Source organism: Theropithecus gelada, chromosome 3 (genome assembly GCF_003255815.1).
Source record: "Theropithecus gelada isolate Dixy chromosome 3, Tgel_1.0, whole genome shotgun sequence".
NCBI lineage: Eukaryota > Metazoa > Chordata > Mammalia > Primates > Cercopithecidae > Theropithecus > Theropithecus gelada.
In genome coordinates, this window is record NC_037670.1 from 17,322,179 (window position 1) to 17,346,354 (window position 24,176).

The 24,176-nt window shown below is 41.9% G+C and overlaps 1 protein-coding gene across 5 annotated transcripts in view; it reads right to left on the minus strand.

Annotated features, from left to right (window-relative positions):
- Nucleotides 1-24,176, minus strand: part of PCBP3 (poly(rC) binding protein 3) — a 279,224-nt gene that overhangs the window by 144,667 nt on the left and 110,381 nt on the right. For 4 of the 5 annotated variants that reach the window (XM_025378988.1, XM_025378992.1, XM_025378989.1 and 1 more), the window contains one exon: nt 22,441-22,476. The exons of the other annotated variant lie outside the window; for it this stretch is intronic. The gene's annotated coding sequence lies outside the window, so the exon portion shown is untranslated. The remainder of the gene's footprint in view (nt 1-22,440; nt 22,477-24,176) is intronic. 5 annotated transcript variants of the gene reach the window in all.

Sequence of the window (24,176 nt, forward strand, 5' to 3'; positions counted from 1 at the left end):
TAGGAAGACGCAACTGTTATACCAGAAGTGCAGACATCAAAGTATGAGCACAAGAAACATGAGACAGTAAAAAAAAAAAAAAAAAAGGCCCTCCCCAAAGGAACACAATAATTATCCATCAATAAGAGATCTTAATCAAAAAGAAATATTTGAAATCCCAAATAAAGAATTCAAAATATTGATTTTAAGGAAGCTCAGTGAGATACAAGAGAATTCTGAAAAATAATACAAAGAAATCAGAAAAAGAATTCACGATATAAAAAGGAAATTTACGAAAGAGACAGATACTTTAAAAAAAACCAGAAATTCTAGAACTGAAGATTCATTAAAGGAGATACAAAATACATTTGAAAGTGGCAACAACAGACTAAATCAGGCAGAAGAAAGAATCTCCGTACTTGAAGACAAGTCTTTGGAAATAATCCAGTCAGATAAAAATAAAGATAAAAAATAATACGGAAATCCTTCATGACATTTGGAACAACATAAAGTGATAGAATATTCTAATTATCAGTATCCCCAAGGGCGAAGAGACAAAGGAGGGCCTAGAAAACCTATTTAACGAAATAATAGATGAAAACTTTCCACGTCTAGCAGAAGATTTAGACATTCAGATAAAGAATGTTCAGTGATTCCCAGGCAGACACAATGCAAAAAGGCCTTCTCTATGGCATATTATGCCAGAATCTCTAAAGCCAAAGATAAACAGTAAATCCTAAAAACATCAAGAGAAAAGCATCTAGTCATCTGTAAAAGAAATCCCTTCAGACTGACAGCAAATTTCTGGGCAGAATTCTTACAGGCCAGAAGACAATGGGACGATATACTCAAAGTACTGGGCAAAAAAAAACAAAAAACAAAAAAACCTGCCATCCAAGAAGACTATATCCAGCAAAACTATGCTTTGTAAATAAAGTTCTTTCAAGACAAGCAAAGGCTGAGGGAATCTGTTACCATTACATCATCCCTACATGAAATGCTCAAGGGAGTCCTAAACCTGGAAACACAAAGATGACATTTACCAACATGAAAATACATGAAACCATAAAACTCAGTAGTAAAGCATCACACAAAGAAGGAAGAGAAATGACTTAAATGGTACCACTAGAAAAATCCACCAAATTAATAAGAGAAAAAGAAACAAAGAATACATAAAACTAGAAAACAACTGTACGACAGAAACAAACCTGTCACATAATCATCTCGAATGCAAACAGGTTAAATGCCCAGAAACAGAATGGCTGAATATATTTTAAAAACATGATCCAACTAAATGCTGCTTGCGAGAAACTAGCCTTGTTGGTAAAGACACATATGAACTGAAATTAAAGGGATGGAAAAATATATTTTGTACAAATTGGAAACCAAAAGTGACCAGAAGCTACAGTTATATCAGATAAAATAGACTTTAAGTCAAGAAAGGTAAAAGATAAAGACAAAGAAAGTCATTAAATAATGATAACTGGATCAATCCAGGAAGAGGATATAACAATTCTAAATATATATGTATCCAACACCAGAGCATCCAGATTCATAAAGCAAATATTACTAGATCTAAAGAGAGAGAGAGAGACTCAAGTACAAAAATAGTGGGGGACTTCAACATCCCACTCTCAGCATTAGACAGATCATCTAAAGAGAAAATCAACAAAGAAACATTAGATTTAAATTGGACGTCAGACCAAATGGATTTAACAGACATTTACAGAACCACTGTACCCAACAACTTCAGAATATACATTTTCATCAGCACATGGAACATTCTCCAGGACAGACTATAAAACAAGTCTCAACAAATGTTTAAAAATTATATATCAAGTATCTTCTTAGACCACAACAGAATAAAACCAGAAATCAATACCAACAGGAACTTTGGAAACTACACAAACAGATGGAAATTCACTATGTTCCTGGGTCAATAAAGAAAAAATGAAAATCAAAAAAATCCTTGAAACAAATGAAAATGAAAACACAACATTTCAAAACCGTGTGATACAGCAAAAATAGAGCTAAGAGGGAATTTTATAGCAATAAATGCCTATCTGAAAGAAGCAGACAGCTTACAAACTAACAATCTAATAATCCATCTCAAGGAACTACAAGTGCAAAAACAAATCGAACCCCAAATTAGCAGAAGAGAAGAAATAACAAAAATCAGAGCAGACTAAATGGCATACAGACCAGAAAAACAATACAAAGGATGAATGAAACAAAAACTTGATTTTTCAAAAAGATAAACAAAATTGATAAACCACTAGCTAGACTAACCAAGAAAAGAAGAAGGCTGGGCACAGTGGTTCATGCCTATAATCCCAGCATTTTGAGAGCTGCAGTGTGGGAAGACTGCTTGAGGCCAGGAGTTCAAGACCAGTGTGGGCAACATAGCAAGACCTTATCTCTAAAAAAAATTTTTTTAAGTTAGCCAAGAGTGGTGGTACCCATCTGTAGTCCTAGCTACTTGGGAAGCTGAGGCTGGTGGACTGCTTGACCCAGGGGTTTGAGGCTGCAGTGAGCTGTGATCATGCCACTGCACTCCAGCCTGGGCAACACAGTGAGACCCTGTTTCTAAAAAAATTTTTTAATGAAAAAAAGAAGAGAGAAGAACCAAAGAAAACAATATCAGAAGCGAATAAGGAGGCATTACAACTGATACCACAGAAATACAAAAGGTCATCGGAGACTACTATAAAAAAAACCCTATATACTCACAAACTAGAAAACCTGGAAGAAATGGATAAACTGGAAATATACAACCTCCCAAGACTGAGTTAGGAGGAAATAAAAATCCTTAACAGACCAATAAGGAATAGTGAGACTGCATCAGTAGTAAAAGTCTCCCAATACAGAAAAGCCCAGGTCCAGATGAATTCACAGCAGAATTCTACTAAAACTATAAAGAACTAATACTAATCCTCCTGAAACTATTCCAAAATATCAAAGGGAAGGGAATTCTTCCTAATTCATTCTATGAGGCCAGCATTACCCTGATACCAAAACCAGACAAGACTACAACAAAATAAAACTACAGGCCAATATCCCTGTGTTCACACAGACACAATAATGCTCAACAAAATATTAGCAAACCAAATTCAACAGCACATCAGAAAAATAATACACCATAATCAAGTGAGATTTATACCAGGAATACAAGTATGGTTTAACATACGGAAATCAATAAACATGATATATCACATAACAGAGTGAGTGATAAAAACCATATGGCCATCTCAATAAATGCAAAAAAGCATTTGATAAAATTCAACATCTCCTCATGATAAAAACTCTCAACAAACTAAGCATAGTGGTAACATACCTCAAAATAATGAAGCCATATATGACAAAGCCACAACCAACATAATACTATAAAAAAGCTGAAAGTGTTTTCTCTAAGAATTAGAAGAAGATAAGGTATGTACTTTCACTACTCCTATTCAACATAATACTGGAAGTCCTAGCCAGAGCAGCCAGGAAAGAGAAATAAATAAAAGGAAACCAAATAGAAAATGAGGAAGCCAAATTGTCCTTCTTTGCTGATGATATAATTTCATCCAGAAAAAACTGAAGACTCCACCAAAAAAACTTTTTTTTTTTTTTTTTTTTTTTTTTGAAATGGAGTCTTGCTCTGTCGCCAGGCTGGAGTGCAGTGGTGCGATCTCGGCTCACAGGTTCAAGGGACTCTCCTGCCTCAGCCTCCCAAGTAGCTGGGATTATAGGTGTGCACCACCACACCCAGTTAATTTTTTTTTTTTTTTTTTAGTAGAGACAGGGTTTCACCATGTTAGCCAGGATGGTCTCAATCTCTTAACCTTGTGATCCACCCACTTCAGCTTCCCAAAGTGCTGGCATTACAGGCGTGAGCCACCATGCCCAGCCCAATAAAACTTGTAGATGTGATAAATGAATTCAGTAAGTTACAGGATACAAAGTCAACATACAAAAAGCAGTAGCATTTCCATACACCAATAGTGATCTAGTCAAGAAAGACATCAAGAAGACAATCACATTTACAATAGCTACACAAAATACCTAGGAATAAATTTACCCAAGGAAACGAAAGATTTCTATAAGGAAAGCTACAAAGTGCTGATGAAAGAAACTAAAGATGACACAAATGGAAAAGCATCCCATGTTCATGGATAGGAAGAATTAGTATCATTTAAATGACCATATTGCCCAAAGCAATCTACAGATTCAATGCAAGCCCTATCAAAATACCGACCTCATTCACAGACTTAGAAAAAAAAATTCTAAAATTCATATGGAACCAAAAAATGGCACAAAGAGCTAAAGCAATCCTGAGCAAAAAGAACAAAGCTGGAGGCATTACAGTATCTGACTTCAAAATATATAACAAGGGTACAGTAACCAGAACAGTATTGTACTTATATAAAAATAGACACAGAGATCAATGGAGCAGAATAGAGAACCCAGAAATAAAACCACAAAGTTTCTGGTTTAATAGTCCCATTAAAAAGTGAACAAAGGACATGAACAGACATTCTTAAAAGAAGACACACAAACAGCCAACAAGTATGTGGAAAAATGTTCAACATAATCTTCAACAAAGCTGACAAGAACTTACACTGGGGGAAAAGGACACCCTCTTCAATAAATGGTGGTGGAAAAAATTGGATAGCCACATGCAGAAGAATGAAATTAGACCTTATCTATCACCATACACAAAAGTCAATTCACAATGGATTAAATACTTAAATGTAAGACCTGAAACTATAAAAATACTAGAAGAAAACCTAAGGAAAACTCTCCTGGACATTGGTCTAGGCAAAGAATTTATGACTAAGACCTTAAAAGCATAGGCAACAAAAGCAAAAATAGACAAATGAAACTACATTAAATTAAAAAGCTTCTGCACAGCAAAGAAAACAATCAGCAGAGTGAAAAGACAACCATTGAATAGGGAGAAAATATTTACAAATTATTCTTGTGACAGAGAATCAACTTCCAGAATATAAAAGGAACTCAAACAATCAAAAGGGAAAAAACCAAACAGTCTTATTAAAAAGTGAACAAAGGACCTGAACAGACATTTCTTAAAAGAAGACACACAAAACAGCCAAGAAGTATGTGAAAAAATGTTCAACATAATTAATCACCAGAGAAATGCAAATCAAAACCACAATGAGATGTCATCTTGAACCATTCAGAATGGCTATTGTTAAAAATAGAATGGCCATTATCAAAAAATAACAGGTGTTGGTGAGGATGTAGGAAAAAGAAAATACTTACATATTATTGGTGGGAATGTAAACTAGTACAGCCAACACAGAAAATAGTACAGAGATTTTTCAAAAAAACCAAAAATAAAATTACCATTCAGTCAAGCAATCCCACTACTGGGTATCTACCCAGAGGAAACAAAATCCATATATCAAAGTAGTACCTGCACTCCCACGTTTATTGCAGTACTATTCACAACAACAAAGATATGGAATCAACCTAAGTATTGATCAAAGGATGAATGAATAAAGAAAATGTAGTATATATACACAAAGGAATACTATGCAGCCATAAAAAAAGAATAAAATCATGTCAGTTGCAGCAACATGGATGGAACTCAAAGTCATTACTCTTAAGTGAAGTAAGCCAGGCACAAAAAGACAAATATCTTACATTCTCACTTATATGTGGAAGCTAAAAAATTTGATCACATGGAGGTACAAAATGGAAAGATAAATACTACAGACTAGGAAGGGTGAATGGGGGTTAGGGGAGAGGATGAAGAGGAAAGGAAGTGGGTTACGAACCTTCAGTAAGATAGAGGGAATAAATCTAATAATATCAGAGTAGGGTGAATGTATTTAACAAAACTATATTGCATTCAGGTGATGGACACCTTAAATATCCTGACTTGATTACTACACATCATACACAGATAACGAAATTTCACATGTCCTATAAATTTGTATAATTAAATAGCTTAATGAATAAAAAATGAATAATTTACTTTAATATTTAATTATTTGCTGCCAGTATGCAGATATAAAATTGATTTTTGTATGCTGATCTTATATCCTGTAGCCTCGATAAACTTACTCATTAGTTCAGGAGCTTTGTTTTGATCCTGTAGGACGTTCTACAGGGCCAAACACGCCGACTGAGAGGAAAGACAGTTTTACTTCTTTTTCAATTCCAATGCCTCTTTCTTTCTTGCCTATTGAACTTGCTAGAACCTCCAGTAAAATACTGAATGGAAGAGGTGAGAGCAGGTTTCCTTGCCTTACTACTCATCTTAGGGGAAAGTATTCAGTCTTGCACCATCAAATACGAGGTTAGCTCTAGATTTTTCATAAATGCCATGCATCTGAGTAAGTTTCCTTCTATTATCAGTTTCCTGAACATTTGTATCTGAAAGGAGTGTTGCATTTTGTCAAATGATCTCACTGCATATTCTAAAATGATAGTTTTTCGTTTTTAGTTTGTTAAGATGGTAAAATATACTGATTAATTTTAGACAAAACTATGCTCTGAAAATGCTCAAAGCTTACATTTACTTTTCAGTCACCCACCACACTAAACTGCTTATTAATGCTAAATGTTTGGCCAACCAAAATCTCTAAGTCTTTATTGAATACCCACCATGTGCTTCAAACGGAACTTTAGTGAACTCACTATGAACATGTGTCCCATAGGACCCTGTGTGGAATATTAATTAGCCCACTGTCTAGTCTCAAAATACATAATCTGCTGGACATAAACATGCAAAAAACTTAATGTTACAATATTCAAATCCTGGTTCAAGGCAACAAGAGCAGCTGGATCGTAAAGCACCAACAATTCTATCAACACACAGCAATGCAGACCCCTGGCTGAGCCAGGGGGAAGCACAGGCCTTCCGGCCAGGATATGAGTACTGGCGAAGGCAGATGGGTGACTCAGGCACACACGTTTATGCTCCATCTTTCCCAAATTTCCACTGAATTGAGTGAAGAAATCAGGAAAACAAGCCACTGGAAAGCACAGATGCAGGGCCCTCCACAAGCTCCCATGTGACGGCATGGGAGGTGGGTTCTAGAGGCCCCTCTCCTGCCCTTCCTGAAAAGCAGTGTGCCATGGAGGCAGTGGGTGAGGGAGATGCTGGGGATACGTGGCTGCAGAGGCTGGTCCCGGCCACACAGGGTGCCACACAGGACCAGAGGCCACCAAGCCCCCTTTCAGCACCTCAGAAGGCTGGGGGGCCCATAGCTGGTATGAGGCATGGCCCAAGTGAACTTTCATCCAGCTGAGCTGAGGGTCAGAACAACCTTAAAGGGGATCCCTGTGAAAAATGAGAGAGCACAGCAGAAAATGTCCACATGTGCACACTGGGAAGAAGACAAGACCAGCACTGACTTCTCCTTCAGGGAGCAACAAACAGAAAGAAAGAAACACAGAAGCCATAAAAAGTCTCTGCCATATGAAGAAAAATACAACAACACAGCAGAAGGTAGAAGAACACATGTTCAGAAATATGTACAAAAAGAAACAGGTGATTTTAGTCAATGGCCTGCTATGTGCTTTCAGAGACAAGAAGGAAAAGAAAAACTCGATGAAACAAGAGATTAAAAATCGTAAAATGGTAGTCTAAAAAGAAGGGAAATATGAATACAAATTAATATATTTGGCTTTAAAATAGCTTCAGATAAAGTCTAGAGGAACTGTAATCATGAGAAGAAATGATCAAAATTACAAATTTCATTTACTTTCCATATTCTTAACCTTCTGTTTGCTTATTTGACATCAGGGGAGAGGAGGCGCCCCTTTGGCAGAGTTCGGGTGCGCCGTCCAGACAGACACAAGGAGCGGGGAGGCAGGTGACCCTCGATTATTCACCATGTCCAACATGAGGCCGCCACCTGCCGAACTCCCTGCGTTCACCACGTCCTGTGTGGTGAGCACTACTACCCCCATGGTCCACTGTGCATCTCAGGGCTAAAACAAAACCTCCTACAGGCTAAACAATGTCCAGAAAAGTTCTTCCATCTTGTCTTCCCGCAGGCTTAATAATAAAGTGTATTTTTCCTAACAAGAGATGCAGTTTCTGCTGGGCTGAATCACAGAGCTGCCGTGCTGTTAAGTTTTCTCTGAAATATGTCACGTCACATTTCTATCACTTGCGAAACAAGTAGCCCATTTTCTCTCTCTGAATATCACACACTAGTTACACTGCAGAGGCCTGCCTACAAGAGACAGCCAGCCAGGGTGAAGACCTGGCAAGGCAGAAATGCAGGACTTTAGGACCCCAGAGAGAACTTGCAATAATGGGTGGGGCAGAGGCAGGCTGGCCTGCATGCCAACCCAGAGTTTCAGAGAAGGCAACCTAAAAGGTCCAGACACCAGTTCTCTCTTCTGTAGGGGGAACGCAAGACCTGCCTGGAGAGGTGGTTCTAAGAATTAAACTGAACAAAGCACCATAGGGGGCGCCCATTTGAAGATCCCTTTCATTTCAGAGATGCAGGTGCTCCAGCCGCACACACGGGCGATGCGACCACAGTCCCAGCACAGGCAGCAGACAGCCCTGCGTGAGCACCCACGTCTTCTAATGGTGAGCACGCACTGTCACCTGCACTCAGGGACAGGTTTGGGAGGGCCAGCTTTTACCCTGAGGAATAGGTCGTTCAACACTCTCTCAACTGTAGAAACCTGTGTCCACTCAATTCAAATCACAGAATAACCACGAGAGAGCACCGTGGGAAAACAAACCCATCTCAGGCCACCCACAGTGCCTTGTGGGGCCCTGGAACTGAGCTGGGCCTTACCAATGCCCAGTGAATGCAAGGAGACAAGGATTCAGTGGAGAAACAAATGAAAGAGGGGCAGAGGCTGAGCTAAGTCAGCACAGGCAATGCAGTCTGCACACGAAGCCTTGAACCCTACTTCTGGTAACAATTCCCAAACAGCCCTGAACAGAGAAGCAGAGGTACCATCCTCCTGGAACACCTGACACATGCTCACCTCCTGCCATTGGCTGTCATGCCCTGATTGCGCCCTGGAGTTCTGGCATCCCCGAGTCAGACAGAACAGGCAGAGGTGCCTGTCGTGGAGATGAGGGGACGATGGCACAGCAGGCCAGGGGTGCCCGGCTCCCTACTCACAGGCGGGCACAGCACATCCTCAGCCAGGCCTCCAACTGCAGATGGCGCCCTGGGAAAGCCTGCTGCTGCCGTGGAAAGGGCCAAGCACACCAGTGCAATGGGGTGAAAGTAGCAGGAGGCAGAGCCGTCAGCTTCATGCAATGTGTGCACTCAACTGGAGTGTTCTGAGCCATCTTCAATGTTTCCTTTGCTCAACAAATTTAAATCTCCACAACTCAGAAAGGAAAAGTTGTGCTGCTGTATCACACTAAATCAAGTTGAATTACCAGGAAGCTATCACACAATAATGTGGTAATGATATACTGGAAAATGTGAATACATCTCCCCTCAAATGCATCGGCTTTGACACCCCTAAGACACCATGACTGTGCCCCACAGTCTGATGCTCAGTAACAAGAATTCTGCCAATGATTTCCACTGAGCAACTGAAATGCCTTCAGGAATTTACTGTAAGCAAAACCAAAGCCAAGTATAACACAATATAACAGACGTGAGAGTCTCGCAGTGCTGGAAACCTTCATCTTGTCCAAGTGCTTTCGCTGAGAAACATGGGGGTGGCTCACTGCCACCCACGCAGGACGCATCAGCAAAGGCCCACAGCAGCGCTAGGCCTCAGCAGGCACCATAGCGGCCACACAGAGAGGCGCCCCACAGCCCAGGCTCTCCCTGCCAAAGGGTGACAAGGCAACTGCCCCAGAGTGTGCCCCAGTGCAGCTGGGAGGGAAGCAGCCAGCCACCTGCAGGACAGAAGCTGGTGCATTGCGGCAGCAAGGACACTGGCACCATGGCCTTTGGCCAACGTGGGTAGCGGCACTGGTCCTAAAACTATAGGCATCCTTCTCAAACAATCAAGCAAAAAGCAAACCTGCTAGAGCTCACTAAACACCAGCAGGATCTGCGCCCTTGCTCACACTGCCTGCCCCTCTGACAGCCCTCTCTCTGCCTGCTCAGGGCCCAGCACAGGCCCCCTCCTCTCTGAGAGCCTGTCAGTGCCCTCTAGGGCACCACCTGCAGGGGCCTGGGGACTGACATGAGCACCGGAGCAGGAGCAGGGGCCCTGCCATGGCCTCCCGACTGGCCAGCACAGAGCTGCCTCACCACAAACGGTTGTTCTGTCCTGAGCAAGTCCTTTTACCTCTCCATGCCCCACTTCTTAAAATGGGGATAAAAAAGTGCTACCTCGAGAAGGCAAAACAGTGCAGTGCAGCTGCTGTGGAAAACAGTCTGGTGGTTCCTCAATCAGTTAAACACAGAGTTTCTACATGTCCCCCAGGTCCAATCCTAAGGAATTGAAAACAGGTGTCAAACAAAAACTTGTACAAGAACGTTCGTGGTGGCACTATTCACAACAGCCGAAAGGCAGGAAAAAAACAGTCACTAACCAATAAGTGGATGTGGTATATTCATACAATGGAACATTATTCAGCCATAAAAAGGAATGAAATTCTGACACATGCTACGACGACGTAGATCAACCTCAAAAACAGGATGCAAGTGAAAGAAGCCAGACACTGTGTGGTTCCATTTATAGTAAACACCCAGTATGGGCAAATCCGTACCCAGAAATTAGACTGGTAGCTGCCTGGGGCTGGGGAAAGGGGGGATTGTGAGGGACTTAACAGGCACAGGGCTTTACTTTGGGAGGATGACAATGCTCTGGAAGTAGGCAGACGTGGTGGCTGCACAGCATGAAGACTGCGCTCAATGCCACTGAGTTATACACTTGAAAATGGCAGAGTTTATGTTACGTGAATTATGCCTCAATTAAAAGGGGGGAGGGGAGTGACCCCTCACAGAGCTGCTGTCAGGATCAAAACTGAGTACTGTGTTAGTGAGTGACTGTGTGTGTGCAAGTGGACATGTTTCTAGTCAGTGTCTGACACAGTAATGATACCACTCTTCTTCTTGTTGTTGTGTTGGCTTTCTCATTTGTTTTTTTCTTTTTTTAAAGAAAGAAAGAAAAAGCTCTAAATAATCCACAAGTTAACTGGCTATGAAGCCCTAAGGTGGAAAGGAGACTCTCAGGATAGGCAGAGTCCTGGCAGCCACACACCCTTCCTGTTGAGAGGAAATCTGCCTCTTCCCTCCAGCCTTTTCAATGACCACTGAGTGACAGGTGACAGGGACATCTGTGGGCATCTGCTGGGGCCTGTGCTCACACAGGCCAGCTGCAGGCTGCTTTCCCAAAAGTGTAACCATGATGGAAAACACAGTGCTTTTGTCTGCTCAGCTGCCATAACAGAACCACACAGACTGGGGGCTTACACAGAAGCTGGAGATCGAGATCAGGGTGCTGGCTGGGTTGGAATCTGGTGCCGGCGCTCTTCCTCGTTTTTGCAGATGGCTGCCTCCCTGCTCTGTCCTCACATGGGTGCAGAGAGAGACAGCTCTGGCATCCCTTCCTCCTCTTACAAGGCCACAGTCCTGTCAAATTCGGGCCTGCCCTTATGACCTCAGTAACCTTAATCACCTCCCAAGGGCCCCATCTCCAAAGGCAGTCACACTAGGGGTTTGGGCTTCAACACATGAACTTGGGGGCACAATCCGATCCATAGCTGGTGGCATCTGAGGAGGAGAAAGTCACGTGAGGCACAGCAACACATCAAAGGCGTGGCCAGCCACTCCAGCGGCCCATCTGCAGGGCAGGTGCCTCATGAAGGACTGCTGGTCGACGCCGCTGCTCCCCACACCCTCAGCCTGGGACTGTGAAGCCGTGGATGACAATACTGTATGGACCCACATCAGTCTCACAGCAGACAAGACCATGGGAAAAAAACGCTGCTTTAAATGTGCCAACATTTCCACATTTAAAAGGCACAGTAGCCCACATCCAACATCACTGACCATTAACGTTACTGCATTCATCCTTCCAGGCTCCGGGAGACTTCTGAAGGCATCCACTGAGTACGCTATTGTTCAGCACAATTATGAGACTGAACAAAATCTGAGCCTTCCCCGATCTCAGAACGTGAAGGAAGCGCGTCGCCAGTGCTTGTTCAGGAGGAATTATTTCTGTATTTTATTATCAGCACCATCCGCAGTTACTCCAGTGAACAGCTGTCCCCATGGAAGTCCCCACAGCCCTAAACTGAAGCCGATATCTGGACATGAGGGGCCTCCTAGGGACCGGCCAGGAGGCAGGAGCCAGGAGACAAGACCCTGACCCCTCAGGAAGGCAGGCAACGGAAGAGTCGCGCTGGCAAACCCCCCAGGACCAGAATGGCACTGTCCTCAGTGCCCTCACCAGTCCTAGGAGCCCCACCGGGAGGGGCAGCGTGCACCCTGGGGGCTGGCAGGCCCAGCCCGCTGGGAGAGCACATTTGCAGCTCCTCACTGTAGCTGCTGACTTGGTTTGACTGAGGGGTTTTCTTTATTTGAGCTGTCCTCCTATTTAACTTGTTGTTTCTACCAACTTCACTTCAGGACCATAATTTTTATGAAACAAAAAATCTGATTACCTCACCTGTTTTCATCTGGCCAATGCCCACCCCAACCTGATGATGCAGATGGCGCTCTGGGAAGGGTTTCCCAGGCCCCAGCCTGGCCACCCTCTCCTCTCACCACAGACATCCTGGCACCCATGGAGGGTCACCCTGGTGCCCAGTCACCCAAGTCCACAGGGACATCTGCTCATGCCTCTCTGTCTACCCCCACCTTCCCCTAAAGGGCACCATCCCCAACTCAGTAGCTGCACTGTGACCCCACACCGTGCTGTCAGGCACACTCATGCCCTCTGCACACACACCAGGTGTCCATTCTATGGGCTGTACACATGGACAGCAGCAAGTCCACATCTCACCACAGGATGGCCCAGGCCCCACGGCACACCCTGGGCCTCAACCACTGATCCTTCCTGTCCAGCTCCAAGGCTCTGCAGCCAAACTCCCAGACCTCCTCCCTTCCAGGAGCATCTCCAGCATAGCCCCTGCCCGTTCCCAGGAAGCGCACATCTGTCTCCACACTTGTAATTATCACTTAGCAAACACACAGATGATGGCACCACTCTTTCCCTTGCCAGAATGTGGTAAATGGAAAACTAACATTATAAAGCTATTTTTTACATTCTATGATTTGTTTTAAATTAAAAGCATGAAAACACTCTTGAGTTGGCTGACTCCATGTACCCCAGGTGTACTCCTAAGCCCATCTGCCTGCCCACCTTCTGGAAAACTGCAGCGAAAGTTTCTCTGCCTTCAGCCTGCAGCTGAGGTTCTGAGAGAGGCTTCACGGTGGGCAGCAGGGTTAACGGAAGTGGTCAGAAATAGGGTCAGAACATGCAGCACCGCTCACTCAGTGGTTAACTAATACACAGCCAGCTTGTTTTGCTCTAGCACAATTGTTGTATTCAAGAAACTCTGTATTACTGGCCAGTCACGGTGGCTCACGCCTGTCATCCCAGCACTTTGGGAGGGTGAGGCGGGTGGATCGCCTGAGGTCGGAGTTCCAGACCAGCCTGGCCAACAAGGAGAAATGCCATCTCTACTAAAAATACAAAATTAGCCAGGCGTGGTAGCACATGCCTGTAATCCCAACTACTTGGGAGGCTGAGGCAGGAGAATCGCCTGAACCTGGGAGGCGGAGGTTGCAGTGAGCCGAGATCGTGCCATTGCACTCCAGCCTGGGCAACAAGAGCAAAACTTTGTCTCAAAAAAAAAAAAAAAAGTAAAGAAAAAAAAGAAACAGAAACTTTGTATTACAAAAGCAATTATCTCACTAAGAACAAAAGGGAGGAGCTAGAGAGCGTCACTCACAAATAATAAAGCTATTTTTTTTTCTGCAGATGTTTCAACAGGAAAAGCCATGTATGACATTCAAAACATTGTATTAGTAGAAGCTCAATTAATTGTTTAATGCAGACAAAAATCAAGGCTAACTAAAAGCAGATTAAATGATCCAGTGATCAACCTAGAGGTTCCCACGGGCAAAGGCAAATAGAGGGAGTGCCATGAAGCAGCCTCTGGGGAGAGAGAGGAAGGAGGCCTGCCTGAGAATTCGCTCTGTGTGGACACTGCCCACGTGCAACCAGCGACACTCGCCAGGGCGCTGATGAAACCAACCGCCAGCGAGCAGCACAGGAGACCCGCAGGGAGGTCGCGGCCCTGGCTCTGCCACCTCCCTGCTCCGGGACCACACTGATGGGCTCAGGCAGACGATCCCGATGCTCGACCATGGCCGCATCTCGTCTGGGGGTGCCCTCTGCTGTTATTATCCTCCAGGTGTTCAACCCAAAAAAATCTTTGCAGTGAACTTTGCCTCTTCCTGTTTCTCCTGAGGATGCTCCTCTACCGCAAGTTTAGGAGAAGAGAGGGAGAGGAGCAACAATGAACGGCAAAGGAAACACATCCATCCACAGGCAGCCCCTTCGCGCCTTCTCCACTGCACCCTGAGCCCCACAGCTGAGAAGCCACATCCTGAGACTGTGCCAGCACCGCACGCAGCGCCTGGTGTGTGGTCAGAGCACAGCGTGAGTGGAATGAATGCTGAATAAATAATTATCATCCTACACATCTTCTAAGCCAGAAATAGAGAAATGTTACAGCCCTCAATGGTGGGAACTGCGAAACCTCAGCCCTGCAAAGCATGCCCCATGTAAGGGCAGTGCCACTGCTGCTTGTGTGGCTCAGCTGACTGAGCGGAAAGCCAGAGGGGGCACCTCTGGAGAGTTACTGAGCACTGCTGCTCCAGTGACCAAACGTCCAGCCTTCTAAGAGGTATGTGTCAACCTCAATCCTAAGCAAGCAGCAAGAAGATGTAGATACATAGTGTCTCTTTAAGCTAAATTACCTAAAGAAAACCTATTGTAAAAGAAAAGGCAATGAAAGTAACCACTAAAGTGATGAGACAGAAAAGCCAGGGCTCATATGACCCCCTGGAAGGTTTGCCGCTGGCCTTACCTACAAGGCAAATGTGGAAAATCGGGGAAGTCCTCAATGACAGTGAGGTGGTTTGAGAAAATGCCCACAAATTGTTGGATACATCTCTCTTAAAAATGCAGAGCACAGGCCGGGCGTGGTGGCTCATGCCTGTAATCCTGGCACTTTGGGAGGCTGAGGCAGGCGGATCACTTGAGGTCAAGAGTTCAAGACCAGCCTGGCCAACACTGCAAAACCCTGCCTCAACTAAAAATAATAAAATACAAAAAAGCCAGGTGTGGTGGTGGGCGCCTGTAATCCCAGCTACTCAAGAGGCTGAGGCAGGAGAATACCCTAAACCCGAGAGGCAGAAGTTGCAAGGCTGAGCCAAGATCACGCCACTGTACTCCAGCCTGGGTGACAGAGTGAGACTCTGTCTCAGAAAAAAACAAAGAGAAAGAAAAGAAAAGAAAAGAGAAGAGAAGAGAAAAAAGGTGGAGCACAATTCCCTCCCTTAACAGTGGACTGACTTGGTAACGCACATGGAAAGAACACAGTGTGGCAGAAGGGACAGGGTGTGACACCTGAGACTAGGACATGCAGGCCCCGTGACCCCTCCTTGCTTTCTCTCTCTCTCTCTCTCTCTCCCCCACAATCGCCTGTTCAGGAAAAGCAAATGGCAATGCCACACACATGCACGCAGCCCTGTGGGGAGGCCGCAAGGTGCTGGGCTGAGTCCTCCTGCCCTTGCCCTGCGAGAGTGCCCTGGAAGTGGGCTGTCCAGCTGGTGTGCAGCCTCAAGAGAGACCCCAAGCCAGACCCACCCATGAAAGCTACCCCTGAATTCCGGACTCATAAAATCTCTTAGATAATTCATAATTTGTTGTTTTAACCCACTCAGTTTTGTGTTGGTTACACAGCAATAGAAAATAAAGAAAGGGGGCAGATAAAATCGATGGAGAAACAATTGCAAAGAAAACCGAATGCACAATGCATGAGCCTGCGTCAGGAATGACCATGCGTTCCACAGAAGAGTCGCACAGAGAGAGACTAGTTACAAGATGCTGTCAGGACAACGGGAGCTCCACTGGGGCAGCTGGGCCTTCCGACATCCTCCCTGGTTGTGGTGGCAGTGGTGGTGTCTGCTCCAGGTCAAGGCTGGCAGAGAGGAGAAGGGAGGGCCAGCGCCTCAGGCAGTCACTGCACCCTCAAGGCCCAGGACACCCACGGCCACAGGACCAGCATCCCACGGCTCACCTACTGTCCTCACCAGAGACCAACCACACCCACAGAAAGGCCAAGAGGCATTCTGGCAACACAAACCTCACTAACAAAGAAACACTACTTGAGGAAAGCCAATGTGATGAAAGAGAGATGCCAGACTGAAAGGAGGGACAGTCATCTGAAAGAGGGACACAAAGCAGGCGGCAAGCGCTAGTTTACACATCCAGGGTGACCATCACATGCTCTGTCCAGGCAAGAGAGGCAAGCAGCCACCCTGAGAAGGAAAAATGCTGTCAAAATAGAAACCCAATATGTGAACCTAAGAGAAGAATCTAAGAGAAGAACAGCCACAGCTTGCGAGCAGACAGTGAGAAGATGAAGCCAAGGCCGTCTCCAGAATGCGGGTGGCGGGAAAAAGAGAAGGTAACAAAGATCCAAACAGGAGAAGCAACGACCATGGAGCGGAAAGAAAGAAAACAGCACTCAAAAAAGCAATAGAACAAAATTCCCCGAGCTAAAGAAATAAGTCTTCAGAGTGTAAGGATCCAAGGAACAATGTCCTGCTTTAGTTCAGAAAATCCAGGGCTGAGGAGAGAGCCCTGAAAGGCTCAACGTGGCAACATTGTGTGCTAAAAGACAGTGGAATTCTGAGGGGCAGCTCTTTCCACTGAACTTTTTTTTTTTTTTTGAGATGGAGTCTCGCTCTCTGGAATGCAATGGCGTGATCTCAGCTCACTGAAACCTCTGCCTCCCAGGTTCAAGCGATTCTCCTGCCTCAGCCTCCCGAATAACTGGGATTACAGGCACCCACCAGCACGTCAGGTGAATTTTTATATTTTCAGTAGAGACAGGGTTTCACCATGTTGGCCAGGCTGGTCTCAAACTCCTGACCTCCAGTGATCCGCCCCCTCCTTGGCCTCCCAAAGTGCTGGGATTACAGGCATGAGCCACCGCACTCAGCCTCAATGGAACTTTTAAATCATCTAGCCCATCAATATTTTAGACATTTCCAATATATCTGGATTTATTTACTATTTTATGTTGTGTTTTCTACTTTTCTTATCTTTCGGTGTTCAAGTATCCTCTCTTGCCTTCTTTTGGATTTTTCTCCCCATTATACATTTTTTTCTTTTTACTTTTTACTCTAGACTTAATTATATAACTTATCAAAGCCTAATGTCCCCACACTCCACCCACACAATCCCAGGACCTTAAAACTCTTTAATTCCATTCCCTTCCCGCTGACATGACCTTGGTGTCAATTATGTTAGTTCCACCATTTGTGGTTTAGTCCAGGAGACATCTGCCTCAAGCCTGTTCAATTCACTCACAAGCATACAACTTTGTTTATAATGCCTTCTTAGAGCTCAGACCTTCCATAGAAGACAACCTTCTCTCTTCCTGAAATAGGTCCTTTAGAAATGCTTTTAGTAGCCAGGCATAGTGGTGCATGCCTGTAGTCCAGGTACTCAGGAGGCTGACGCAGGAGAGTGGACTGAGCCCAAGAGTTCGAGGCTGTGGTGCACTGTGATCATGCCTGTTAGTAGCCACTGCACTCCAGCCTGGGCAACGTGGTGAGACCCTGTCTCTAGACAAATAGAAATGCTTTTAATAAAGTCCTATAGGTATCAAATTATCTCCACTTGTGTTTGTATAAAAATGTGTTTATTTTTCTATCATTCCTTAAAGATATATTAAGTATATCAGTTAGTGCAAAAGTAATTGCAGGTTAATGGCAAAAACTGCAATTACGTTTGCACCAACCTAATAGAATGTCATTCTTTTCTCTCCGCATGTTAGATATTATCCAGCTATCTTCTCCTTTCCACTGGTGCCAGTAAGAAGCCATGTCAGCCTTAATGGTGCTTCTTTGAAGGCAATGTCTTTTCTCTCTGTTAAGAGCTTGTACTTGTCTTTAGTGTTCCAGAGTTTCACCATGATATGTCTAAATATAGACTTCATTTCACCAGGTTGGTATTTGTTAGAGTTTTTGAAACTGTAGATTGGTGGCTTTCACCCACCCTAGAAAACTGTTAGCCATTATTCCAAATGTTACTTTTACTCCATTGTCCCCCTCCTCCTTCTGGAAAACCAGTGAATTATATGTTATAACTTGTCCACGTCTCTCCATGTCTGAAATCTTCTTTTGCATAGTTTATATCTCTTTGTCCCTTTGAGCTGTGTTCTGTCTGTCTACTGTGGATTACAGCAAAAACCACAGAAGGAAGGTGAATATGAAAAGAAATGACAAGAAGTACAGAGTAAGAAGGTCTGACATAATATAACAGAGGTTTTCAAAGAAGAGAAAAATAATGCGGTGGAGGTGATATTTGACAAGACAAAAAACATGGAATGTTAGTGGAAGCTGTTCCAGATGATATCAAACAAAAACTCAGATCCACACAGAAAAAAAATCTTATAACAATTAAAGAAACGGAATTCGCAGTTGAAAAACTCTCCAACAACAACAACAAAAAAAACTCCAGGCCCAAATTACTTTAATGACAAATTATAAACAATTAAGAAAGATAAAACATGATTTCACACAAACTCCTGAAAACAGAAAAGGAGGAAATCCTTCCCAACTCATTTTATGAGGTCAAATTTATCTTAACAGCAAAACTACACAAAGCCACTTCAAGGAAAGAAAATGACAAACCCAAATCCCCCATGAATATAGATGCACAAATTCTTAACAAAATCCCTTTACTGTAACACATCATAACTAAGTAGGATTTAACTTGGAAACCTTCACTCAACAATCAAAACTCAAAGTAATTTGCCATTATATAGATTACAAATGAAAAAAATACATTATTTTAATTGATGTAGAAAAAATATGTGACAAAATTCAACTAGCATTCATGATAAAATTTTTCAGCAAATTCCTTAACCTGATAAAAAGCTATCATCATACTTAAGGTGAGAAACCAGATGCTTCCCCCAAGAGCAGAAACAAGACAAAGGTGTCCATTTTCACCATCTCCAATCAACATCCCACCGGGGATCCCAGTAAGTACTGCACGAGAAGTAAAAGAAATAAAGAGCCTATGGGTTAGAATCTGTAAAAAAATAATTAGAGCTACAAAACAAGTTTAGCAAGATTGCAAGATACCAGGTCAATAAATAAAAATCAGTTGTATTTATTATATATATTATTAGCCAAGTAAAACCCAAAATAAAATTAAGAAAACAATTACATTTATAATAGCATGAAAAAGCACAAAATACTTAGAAATAAGTTTAACAAAAATGCAAGACTTACACTGTGAAAACTATAAAACATGTTGAAAGAAATCACAGAAGGGCTAAATAAACATAAAGCCATCTCATGTGCCTGACTGAAAGACTTCATATTGTTGTCATGACAATACTCTACAAATGTATCTACAGATTCAAGGCAATCACTGTCAGATCTGCCATTATTTATTGAAATGGCAAGCTGATCCTAAAATTCACATGGAATGCAACAATGACAAAAAAAAAAGTCAAAATTTCGGAAAAGAAGAACTAAGTTAGAGGACTCACCCTTGTCAATTTCAAAACCTATAAATCTCCAGGATCCAAAAGGTAGTACTGACTTAAGAATATACATAGACTGGTCAGACACGGTGGCTCATGCCACTTTGAGAGGCCGAGGCGGGCAGATTGCCTGAGCTCAGGAGTTCGAGACCACCCTGGGCAACATGGTGAAACCCCGTCTCTACTAAACTACAAAAAATTAGTCAGGCATGGTGGTGCACGCCTGTAATCCCAGCTACTTGGGAGACTGAGAGGCACAAGAATCAGTTGAGTCCTGGAGGTGGAGGTTGCAGAGAGCCGAGATCATGCCACTGTACCCCAGCTTGAGCTACAGAGCGAGACTCTGTCTTTAAAAAAAAAGAATATACATAGACCAATGGGTTAGAATTGAGAATCCAGAAATAAACCCTTCCATCTATGGTTAAATGATTTCTGACTAGAATATTAAGACCATTCCATAGGAAAATAATCATCTTTTAAAATATAAAGTGTTGTAATAACTGAACATCCCCATGCAAAATAATGACTCTGGACCCCTACTTCACACCACAGACAAAAATTAATTGAAAATGGGCCAAAGACCTAAATGTAAGAGCTAAGACTACAAATCTCTTAGAAGAAAACACCAGTGTATATCTCCATAACCTCGGATTAGCCAGCAGTTTCTTAGCTATGACCTTAACTGCACACAACCAAAGAAAAAATAGGTAAAGTGAACTTCACTGAAATTAAAAACTTTTGTTTGCCAAAAGGTACTACCAAGAAAATGAAAAGACAACCTACTAAATGAAAGAAAACTGATAGCCATCTTATCCCTGAAAAATGTCTAGTATCCAGAATATATATTTTTTAAAAACCTACAACTCAACAATAAAAAGAACAAACAATTTAAAAGTGGGCAAAAAATGTGAATAGACATTTTTCCAAAGAAGATATACAAATGGTCAATAAGCACAAGAAAAGATGTTCCACATCACTAGTTACCTGGGGAATGCTAATCAATACCACAGCACGATACTACTTCATAAAGAAATAGAAGATGGGTATTGACAAGGATGTGTGGAAACTGGAACACTCACACAGGTGGGTGGGAATGTCAAACGGGACAGCATCTGTGAAAAGCCACTTGGCATCTTCTCAAAAAGGTAAACACAGAGTTAAGATATGACACTACAATTCTACTTCTACATATAAACTCAAGCTAAGTTAAAATATATGTCCATATAAAAAACTTGTACAGGAATGTTTGTAGAAGCATTATTCATAATGGCCAAAAAGTGTAAAAAAACTACATACCCATCAACTATAATGGATAAACCAAATGTGGTCCATCCATACAATGGAATATTATTCAGCCATAAAAAGGAATAAAGTACTAACACATACCACAACATGGATAAACTTTGAAAATATGCTGAGTGAAAGAAACCAGACACCAAAAGCCACATGTTGTATGATTCCATGAATACAAAACTTCAGAGCAGGCAAATCCATAGGAACAGAAAGGAGGAAGGAGCGGGAGTGACTACTCCCGGGGTTGTTTTACCGGTGGTGATGGTGATAATAGCTGCACACACTAGTGAATGTCCTAAAAACCACTGAAGTCTATGGTGTGTGAATTATATCTTAATACAAACAAGATAACATGGAAATAAAAGTTTTACAAACATGCAAATTCTCCCCAAATTGTTCTGCGGACCCAACACTATCTCAATCAAAATCTCAGGGGTCTTTTTTTGTAGAAATTGACAGCTGATTCTAAAATTTATATTTTAGAATCAAAGCAAAGGACTTTATAGGAAAAACAATTTTGAAAAAGACCTACATTAGAGGACTCATTGTACCTGATTTAAAAACTTAGTATAAAACTATAGTAAACAGAACACTTTGGTGCCGGTGAGAAGACAGGAATGGAGTGCAGTGGACTGGAATACAGAGTCCGGACAGATGCCAGCACAGATGGCTGCCTGGTGAAAGAGCAAAGATGACCAACGAAGAAAATAACAGATTTCTGAACAAACAGTGCTCAAAGAAATGTACATCCCTGGGGGAAAATGAACCTCAACTCTAATCTTGCACTATATATTTTTAAACTGGCTCAAAATGATGGGGGGGTGGAGAACAGATCAGAGACCTAATTAAAAGACCTAAAACTATATAATTCCTAGGAGAAAACAGGAGATAATCTTTATGACCTTGGGAATGTGCAGAATTCTTAGGACACAGGGAATACAAACCATAAAAGACAAAAATTGACAAATTGTACTTTACTAAGATTAAACACTTCTGTTTCTTTAAAGACATCAAGAAAGTAAAAATTCAGGGCACACTTTAGGATCAAACATTTGGAAAATACATATCTGATAAATGGCTGGTATTCATAGTATATAATAAACCCTCACAAATCAACAATAAGAAAACAAACAGTACACAATGTTTTAATTTTAACGGGCAAAATGTATGAACAGACACTTCACCACAGAAGACATACAGATGGCAAACAAGCATGGGAGGAAGGTTCCGTATCACACGTCACCAGGAAAATGCAAATTAAAACTATAATGTGATACCACTACATGCCCACTAGAAAGGAGAAAATTTTAAAAGCTGACAACACCGAATGCTGACCATTTATTTCACAAGCAACAGGAACTCTCATGCACTGCTTGTGGGAATGTACACTGACTGGTGCAGCAACTTGGGACAATGCATTCGTTGGGAGTTTCTTACAAAATTAAACACAGACTTACCATATGATCTAGAAAAGCCCACTCCTATGTATTTACCTATGAAAAATGAAAACATACATCCACATAAAGACCGGTACAAGAAAGTTTATAGCAGATTTATTCATAATCTCTAAAACTGTAAATCTCCAACTTTCTATCAATAGGTGAATGGATGTATAAATTGTGGCATATTTATCAAAAATTACTCAGCAACAGTATGAATGCATCTCAAAAGTATCATGGGCAAGGGATAAAGCAGAATCAGAACGTCACATACCGTATGATTCCACATTCTGAGAAAGGCAGAGCTGCAGTTAAATAGATCAGCGATTGTCAGGGGCTTCAGGGGAAGGGTCAGGAGGGAACTTTGAGCTGGTGAAAATATTCTATATATAATATGACTGTGTTGACAGCTAATATCTGCATATATTTGTCGAAACTCATAAAACTATATCCTTAAAAGGGTGAATTTTATACTATGTAAATTATATCTCAATATACTTGATGTTAAACAAGATACCAAGAACAATCCCAAGCAAGATAAATACAAGAAATCTACACTTAAATGCACCATAGTAAAACTGTAAAACAACAAAGACATACAGATCTTAAAAGTAACCAGAATTTTAAAAGAAATTCCTTGAACTGAGTATTATTTAAATTGAAAGATGGCTTCTCAACAGCAATGGAAGCCAAAGACGGAAGAATACAATCTCTTCCATACTCTAAGAAAATAATCTTCCACCCAGAACTTCAACCCAGAGGAGCAGGAGTTAGTATTAGTTTCTCTATTACTAGATTTTCAAACTCTCTACTAAACTCTAATGTGGGATACACAGGCAATTACCATTTAAGTCTTTATGTGGCTGTGAGAAGATACAAGGTGTCATGCTAAATTTAAAACTCATGAATATTTTCTAGCTATTTTCTAGCTATGTCAACAAGGAATATTTTTTAAATGCTGCTGAAAATCTGAGATAATTTCTGGTGGGTCACAAATAGAAACACCAGCAGATTTGGGTAGGTTAGCAGGCCTAATTTAAACAACCACGGCAAAAGAAACGAGCCACTGACATTAATCACCAAAATAAAAAAAACTGTACTGGCAAAGATACAACAAATAAGTCAATACCTTAGATTTCCAGGACACAATTTAAAAGTTTTCTTGGTTTTTCAGCATCAATTTTTTACTGGGTACTTGAACTATTCTTATCATAACCATTTTCATTATGATAATATTATATATATGTTGAACAAAGACTCATCACTACTCCTAAACTTGTAGTCCAAGCTTTTTCTATGCCACATGCCAGTATTTTTCTATGAAAATTTAATTTTGGAAAGAAGTCTTGGGTAAAACAATTTCAGAATGACTTAATAAGTAAAATATATTTTACTTATTAAAAATTAAAAATAAAATACAGGTTTTGAAAAAAAGAAGGTAGAAGGTTTCAGTTAAAAATAGTTTTTTAACCACATTCTCACCACGATGCATTTTAGAAGAAGCATTACCTGTGGTACAAGTGGCAACAAACAGTAATGAATGTTGTGAGATATGAGTAAATCTAAACAGGCACCAATGTATAAAATGTTAGAGAAGGCTGCACGATATTAAAAATACAACAGTTGAGAATGAAAATGCCATTCAAGTCAGGAGAGAATCATCAGAGGTGAACACTGTGAGATTCCTGCATTCTCTGGAATGTGGACAGAGTACTGACTAATTCTGGACCTTGATAAATTAAGCCTACATATAA